A 7,579-nucleotide genomic window follows, 5' to 3' on the forward strand; every position below is an offset into this window, starting at 1 on the left:
GCCTTACAGCCCTAAGGCAAGGTGCATTATATTACATGTGAGGACATATCTGCATGAGCACATTTGCCCCTGCTTTGTCAATGTTGATTCTTAGATATAGTGAGTGAACAGGGAAGCCGTTTTAAGTGCATGTGCTGAACACTGGTCAATACGGATTCCCCAGGTACATGACAGCTTAAATGAAAATAGGGATATCTAGTATCAACATCTCATATTAATAAACCCTCACTGATGCCAGTGATGAATGTATTAATACATGCACCCAGAGGGCACCTTAAAAGTGCCCCCGAAAGACTATCAGCATGCAGACTGACTAATTTTAGCCAGCTTGCCACCACCAGACACGAATCTGACCACCAAGAGTGAGAGTCTTTGGTCTTGGGCAGTCAGAAACAAAGCCTGCTCTGGGAGAAGTGCTTGCACACCCCACCCAAAATGATGACCTGCGAATCTGCATTCCAAGGCAGTGGGCTTCAAAGAAGCCCATCACCCTTGGTATGCAGAGCTGGCTTCACTCAAAGGAGAGTAGCCGACCCCATGCCCCCGGGGCCTTTGGCACCTTGGCAGGTGGGAAATTTAATATTCAGAGTTATGTGTCCACCTACTAGGTCAGTCCCACCCCTAAGGTATGCTGCCTGATGAGGATACAGCATTTAGAAGTCTGCCATCTTGGTGTTGTAGTATTTAGGGGAGCCCCTCGAACTAGGAAATCAGATTCCTGCTGACCTACAAAGGAGGACACTGAACAGACGCAAAAGCATAGGAAGAAGCACCTCACCTGGACCCAAGCCTACCTGCTACTCCCGCCGAATTGCACCAAAATCACATCGTCCTGCAGCTGTTGTGCCTCGAAAGCCTGGAAGTAGTTCCTGCCTTCAGCAAAAACTCAGGAACGCCCGTGGAGCAGTGGAGCTGCTTCCCTGCATCTTGCAGGCACCTCAAGACAAACTGCAAGGACACTGACCCACCAAAAACCCAACACCTGAAAGCACCACTGCATTCATGCCGCACAGCCTGAGTTGACGTAGACCAACAGTGCCAGCGTGGTTGCCCTGCCCTCCAGAGACAAAGTCCACCTTGGATTTGCCCACTGTGGACCCTCCAACATCTCCTGCAGCCTCTGCACACAGGCCCCCTCAACAGCGAGTGCTCAGGTGGAGAAAAACAATTGCCTCAAGACACCTCTGCATCCGTCACCCCTGGCCCATGGAGAAGACCCATTTCAAAGGATTTAGCACCTACTCTAAAGAACCGTTCTGTCAGCAATTAGGTTTGCACTAGATCTGTCATGTTGTGTCTGTTCTAAATGGATGTTGAGATTGCACTGCTGCTACCTACAGCAAACAAGGGAAGCATAATGGTGCTGTCAAGAAGTACCTGTTCTGTGAGGAAATAAAGCTGGCCTTGTAGGGTTGGATATATAGTGAAGTTTGCAATGCAGCTGTCCAGGACATACATGTTCTTTAAGAAAGGGAAGCTTGCACTGATGTTTCCTAAGTTGCACCTATTCTATAAGCAAGCAAAGCTTGCCCTGCTGCTGTCCTATATGTTGTTGTTATCTGAGAGAGTGATATGTTTCTACTGATACTTGTCTTCTACCTGTCCTGCAAGAAAGCATTCACAATTGCTGTCCTTTTTGTACCTCATGTGTTTGACAGCACCTTCTGCTGCCACATACAGAGTACCTATCTTTGTGCTTGGGATTCTGACAGTCATGATGTGCCTGTGGTATGTATTAGTGATCCTTCTAACAAATAGTTTACCTTTGCAGAATCCTAAAACATTGGTTTGTCAGTGTTTATTTTTATACATTAATAAAAGACAGAGCACACCAAAAAATGCTTCATGTCCCATGTGAAACAGAGATTCAAAAGTGATTATACTGCCTTCTACAATTCTAACACATGGCTGTCAAGTGACTATGTATGTGTGCAACACCTTCACTCCTGCCCAGTGCTTAGTTTGTAACAAAAACATAAGTTCTGTTATCCAAGTTCTGTTTCTTGGTACCTGCAACATCCACAACCAGAAGTGGCATCGCCCACACACATGATGACAGTCAGATCTCTGATGAAAAACAAGGCAAAAGCAATAGGCAAAATGTGCAGTAAAGTTTGCCTTAATATCACTGCTAGCTACTTGTTCACAAGTCCCTCATATTGCCATCTTCCATTTTACACACTTTCTCTCCTCTTTCCCATCTCAGTCACATTCTCCTTTCATTTTTTCCTCCATATTCTCTCACATCTTCTCGCTCTTCTCTGTCACTATTCTCTATCTTGTCACTCTTTCGCTACAATATATTTTCTCGATCTCTCATCTTCTTTCCAACCTTTTCCTCCAGACTCCCTCTCAGAGACAGGCTATGTCGGAGACTAACCTGGATGAGAGACCTGTGGTACTCCCACAGATTAGAAGCTGGTCACTGGTATCTCCTGTCCCACAGAAGTTCAGATTTTACATTGTGTTATAGAGTATTGAAAGAGCTGAACTCTGCCCCTGAATTGACTCAACACAATCTATGCATCAACATGACTCATGCTGTGCAGGGGCTGAGCTTTGTGTATATAGGGACTCTGATCTGGGTCAGTGCAAGTAATTAACAGTTTGTAAAGGAACTCAACAAACTGTAGGAGCTCAGTGTCATCTGTGCATAAACTCTGTTCTATCTATGCAGGTGTTCAGCACTATGTATGGAGGGACTCAACTGTGGCACTGCAACCAGTGATGCTGATTTTGGAACTGGGGAATGAAGTTCAAGTCTCGCTGTCAGTTCAACCTCCTGAAATCCTGGGCAAATGACTTAATCTTTCTGTGCCTACAAAACACATGTGACCTTGTGTAATGTAACTCGTGCTCATGTAAAGTGCTCCATTACCTTCAGGTCAAGTTTGTGCTATATAAAACTGCAAAAAAAAGAACAACTTAATTTGTGAATGAGCTTTGCTCTTCAAGAGGATAGGGCCTGTTTATGACAGAGTGCCACTCTCTCTGCACGCACAGGAACTAAGTTACACTGTGCAGGAACTCATTTATGTCTTTCTAGGTATTCAGCCACATATCTAGAAATGTAACTGACTTTAGTTTTGGGTTCCTCTACTTAATCATGCAAGCACTGAAATGTGGTTCTCGATCCCAGGCAGTTTTGACACTTTGATTGCAACACTGTGCAGTAACCCTCTAGATATATCATGCTTTGGCTGAGTTCACTTTGTCAAATTCTAAGTAGGGCCCCTAGTTTTAATCGTGGGGAGACCAAATCAAATTTTCACGGGGATAGTGCTTGAAGAGTCAGGCCAGGGGGTAACCATGATTTTGAGAAGTTTCAGAAGGAACATTTTGTTTATGTGCCTTTTGAAAAACGAAATACTGTCTGAGAATGTTTGATTCTCAAAACTAAGTTTGGTGGTTTCAGGTTACTTCATTGCTTTGATGCTGGGATGTAGAGTGTGGTTGTTTTAATATATTCACCCAGGTGCCATCCCTACTCAACTGCTCCGATTCTCTCACCTATGTAAATTGTGAACTCCTGTCTCTGGCACTAAGCTTGAACTTTAAAATCCCCTCTTCAGGCAGACATTCAAAAGAGGGGAGAAATATGGAGTGTGTCTCAGAAGAAGGTGCATTAGCGCCCAAGAATACAGTTGTTGGTTTGAAGTTGACATAGGATAGTAGAAAGCAGGGACAGCACCAGCAGACTGCAAAAATCAGTTCGCTTTAAAGACGGAAAGGCCCAGAGGTTGCACACTCAGGGGCGTTTCAATTGAGCCTTTGAAATGTGTCTGTGTGTTGCATTTGGCTCTGGGCACCCTTTACACCATGTTTTCCAACTATCACCTACCACTTGCAGAGATGGTAAGGATGCCCAAAAGGTAAGTCACAAAAGCACAGTGCGGTTTAGGGAACACCATACTGCTGCAACAGAAAGCTTTAGTGGGTGCAGTACCAGGTGCTGCCTGTGTACACTGATATGCTGACCCTCTCTGTCAATCTATTACATGTTCAGCTACCAAATACCCAGGGCAAGAGGCACACAGAGCGTTTTTGTGAGATGGACTGTGAGAAGTCAGCAACCAGCAGCCTGTGACTAGGCGCAGTGGAATATTCAACCACACGTGTGTTCCTAATGTGGTGCACTTGTGCCACTCTACCAACCAAGTAAAATTCATAACTGTGAAAGTAACTGTGCGGCATGACGTTAGTGTCAAGTCATCACTCTGATGAAAATACTGCCTGATAGCCCACAGCTAGCCTTCCTTCTGGGACAGAACAGGCAGCCAGGCCTGAGGAACCATCTTTTAAAAGTCCCTGTCCTTACTAGTAAGTGGTGGTGTCACATTCCAACAATGACCAAAACAAACAAACTCCTTCCCAGACCCCTATTTGCTAATATCACTTTACACAATCTTAGAACCACATTTAGTAAGGACCTGTGTTGCCTTTGCATGACACAAGTTGACGCAAGGCAACACAAGTCCGTCAGTGGTATTTAGTAAGCTGCGCAAAGCCACCTTGCGTGGCTCTGTGTGGTTTAGTGAATCCAGAGTAATGTGTTCCTTGAGTCAAATATGGGCATTCCCATGCATCCATCCATGGATTTTGACAGCATCCCAGATTTACAAAGTCTGTAAACCGGGATTGTGCCAAATTGGTGCACGTTCCTGACCTAGGCTTAAGGAGGAGAAATATCTTTGTTTTTCCTTGTTACTTCTTGTTTGGTTCTTCTTTGTATGTGTTTTGCATTCTGCAGCACACATACAAGGAGGAAAATGCTTTTAAAGATTGTTTTTATACAGGAAGCTATCCCTTCCTGCACAAACACATTCCTGCCCATAACACAGGCACCCTGCACAATGGCACAGGTGTGCCTGTGCTGGTGCCAGGCAGCCATAAGTGCTTTAGCACTACGAGACAGCAGAAATGCACCATAGCTTTGTAAATGTTGCACGTCTGCTCTCTCCCTTTAACACAATGCAAAGCAGCAAGTTGTCTTGGTACATTGCATGAAAGAGTAGTAAATCTGCCCCTTAGCCAGTATTGGAATATTTAGAAGCAAGACCACAAGCACCTTAATCCTGAACGCCCTAACACGCCCCCCCCCCCCCCCACACACACACACACACAAACAAATACAAAATGTTGTTGGTACAAATATTCTGGACTGCCTAATGGACACAAGAGTCATGCAATGCAATATTATAAAAAAAAAAAAAAAAAACTTTCTTCCCTTTGTATGCATTCATTTAGTAGCACTTGCTACCCTTGACGTGTAGTAAGTGCTATATAAATGCAATTATATACAATATAATTTATGATTTGTGCTTTTTTTGTTTGGCTGTACTCAGGCTAATTGTTAGGAACGGGGCACTGATTATCTTCAGTTGTCGATGCTGCCTCAGTCATGGCAGTATTAATGGGCAATCATTGTGCTGCTTTCAAAACAATGAAGGATGCTAAAGCATGTGGCCTTGCACGCTAGAGCCCCCACCATGAGGTCCATGACTTAGGCCGCCCCTTCTTAGAATACATTTTCCAGCAGCACTGAAGCTGTAGGTGTCTTTCAAAAGAAAATAAGATGTTTCCTTAACAGTGCTCTGCCCGTGCACTCCGAGACGAGTTTCCAGGAGCTGCAGCCCGGGCTATGGCTCACAACTAGGTGGGGGGCGGGGGTGAGGGAGAGGGGTTGAAGCCCCTTTAACCCAATGGACATTGCGCGCCTGGCATAGGCTCAAATCGTTTCCTGTTGCCTTCAGGTGCTACAAGTTGGTAAGGTGATTCCGGTTCATTGCAGTACCCAGTGAGAGTGGGCGGACGGACTTTCCTTTTCAGCATATCATTCACTATCTTGAGTTGTGGAGTTAGGTTTCATCTCTTAAGGCATGACTGAGACGGGGATGAGGACGAAGGGCGGGGAGATGACGTGAAAAGCACTTTTTAGGTTTCTTCTGAAACATTTTAAGTTCATACACGTTCGCCCGTTCTACCTTTTAACTCAGGAAAAGTTGCTGCTAAGCATGGTTTGTCCCCAAGGTGGGAGTGTTGGCCTTCGGACCCCTTAAAGTTCTAACGAGTAGGTTTTCTCAAAATCATACCACTGACTGGAAACTCTCTTCTTTAACCAGAACACACAACCAGAACTGTGCAATTCAACAGAAGTTCAAGTGCTAAGATATGAGCTGCAGGCTGGTTCGAAGAGGCGCGAAACCTAGGAGGCGACGCAGAGTGGTCTACATTTAATGATGGCAGAATACAAGGCCAGGGTGAGGACAGAGTGCGACACAGAATAAAATGCAACATTATAGTGTAAGGGGAACGGAGAGAACGTTAATGTGTTTACTGAAACTCTTGAAAATGTTTATGAGTGACAGTCTTTTCTGCAGGAGTCTGGCATGCTTTGGTTTGTTCAATCCAAAAGTAGAGGTGGGCGAGCCAAGAATTAAGTGAGAGTCGAGCCAGAGCGAGCCAGAGGTCTGGGTCGGCTCTAAGTGCACGTGCACAAGCCGAGCCCTGAAATATTTGCTATTTAAATAATACAGCAAACATCACGTAAAATATGATGGTCTCTTCAAAATTCAAAAACATGTATTTCTTTAACATGTTTTGACATTAATGATACATTATAGCACTGCACTGAGAAATACTCATTAAAAGTGATAGTTTTTAAACAACAAAAAAATGATGAACTGAAGCAAGACAGTGGTCATGTAAAGTCTGTACGTGGCCCAGATTATTACAGAGCAACATTATAGTCTATTAAACCAAACACCATAAGCTTTTGTACAACTGGTATTCTGAACTCATATTTGAAAGCAGTCACGGCTCGCAAGGGAAGATTATCAGGGGGAGGGGTTAATTAAAAATGTATAAAAATAAAATAAAAAAAACACTCACCTTTGTCGTCGCCGCCGCCTTCACGATCGCGCTGCTCCTCTCCTCTCCTCTCCTCTTCTCTTCTCTTCTCTTCTCTGCCTGCAGGCACAGGCTCCCAGCCTGCCCTGTGCCAATCCTGAAGCTGCTCAGAGCAGTATCAGGATTGGTTGGGAGCACCCAGCCAGGGTGCTCCCAGGCAGACTGGGAGTCTGTGCAGGATCTCTCCAGCCCGGCAACTGTGTTGCTGGGCTGAGAGAGGCCTGTGTGCATGTGTGTTTGGCTGGCCCGAGACGCTGAGCTCTCCCCCTCATTGCTCGTCTCCCATCGCTAGGACCACACAGTTTAAGCATGGAAGCAGTGATTTATCCAGATTTTCCGCTTTTGATTTGTACAAATCAGCCACTAAATGGGTATCTATTTGTGTTTCCTTTCTCATGTTACAGCTTTGTTTTTACCTCTTTGTGCAGTTTTTATATAATGCAAACTCAACCAGAATGTATTGGAGCCTTTATATGAGCAGCAGTTAAGTTACACATGGTCACATTTATTTTTTATACGCACAGGGAAATGAAGTGATTTTGCCACAATCACAGGATGTTGAGCCGACTCCAAGACTCACGCCTAGTTCCTCAGTTCCAAGGTCTTCACCCCTGGCCGTAACACCATTATTTTGGTTAGAGGGAGGGTGGCAGGCAGAAGCCACTTCAAA

General features: G+C 44.8%; 1 long non-coding RNA gene across 1 annotated transcript in view; it reads right to left on the reverse strand.

The window, feature by feature from the left end:
* The window catches only part of LOC138245959 (uncharacterized), a 33,525-nt gene extending 26,431 nt beyond the window's left edge, over positions 1-7,094 (reverse strand). Inside the window, exon 1 of the long non-coding RNA XR_011194198.1 lies at positions 6,892-7,094. This is a non-coding gene — a long non-coding RNA (uncharacterized lncRNA). The remainder of the gene's footprint in view (positions 1-6,891) is intronic.
* Between the last annotated feature and the right edge of the window lie 485 nt (positions 7,095-7,579).

This window comes from Pleurodeles waltl, chromosome 7 (assembly GCF_031143425.1).
Source record: "Pleurodeles waltl isolate 20211129_DDA chromosome 7, aPleWal1.hap1.20221129, whole genome shotgun sequence".
NCBI classification, from domain to species: Eukaryota; Metazoa; Chordata; class Amphibia; order Caudata; family Salamandridae; genus Pleurodeles; species Pleurodeles waltl.